The 590-nt window shown below is 39.8% G+C and overlaps 1 protein-coding gene across 1 annotated transcript in view; it reads right to left on the reverse strand.

The window, feature by feature from the left end:
- Nucleotides 1-590, reverse strand: part of CCDC34 (coiled-coil domain containing 34) — an 11,286-nt gene that overhangs the window by 1,505 nt on the left and 9,191 nt on the right. The gene's annotated exons all lie outside the window — the stretch shown is intronic.

Genomic DNA, 590 nt, shown 5'->3' on the forward strand with positions numbered 1-590 from the left:
TGGAGATACGCAGATTGTTCAGCACGCTTAAGGATAAATTGAGAAGAAAATAAGATGTTCACATGAGAATCTAGTTCATATTTTGTGGCATTCTGTACATTTTTAATATTCTTTAGTTCATTTGAATACGGACTTTTTCCACGAATCAGTCTACCCATCTGTCCTCCTCAAAGGGAAAATCAGAAAACACGTTCTAGGGTTAGTGCCAGTTGAGTTAGCGTGCCCCCGTCAGTGTCTGCCAACACCAGAAGTATCACTTCAATTTTAACACTGGCAGCTAAATTATGCATCAAATGTGGGGTTTTTCTCCCTTTTACAAGCCATTTCTTATTAACTGCACTTACCATAATCTCTGAGGGGGATGTTTCTTCCCCTAAACCACGACAACACTTCCAGTACCACTGTTTCGGTATACTCTTGTCAGATATCCTTACCTGACAACAAGGAGTTATTTGTGTACACACTGCACACAATTTCACAAAACAACTAACCAGTCACTACGTTTTCTCCTTGGTTTTTTTTTCTCCAGTTCACTTCTAATACGTTCTAGCAAACATCAGCTGAATCTGTTCTGCGGTGTAGGGAAAACG

Source organism: Buceros rhinoceros, unplaced genomic scaffold, assembly GCF_000710305.1.
Source record: "Buceros rhinoceros silvestris isolate BGI_N320 unplaced genomic scaffold, ASM71030v1 scaffold12660, whole genome shotgun sequence".
Classification (NCBI taxonomy): Eukaryota; Metazoa; Chordata; class Aves; order Bucerotiformes; family Bucerotidae; genus Buceros; species Buceros rhinoceros.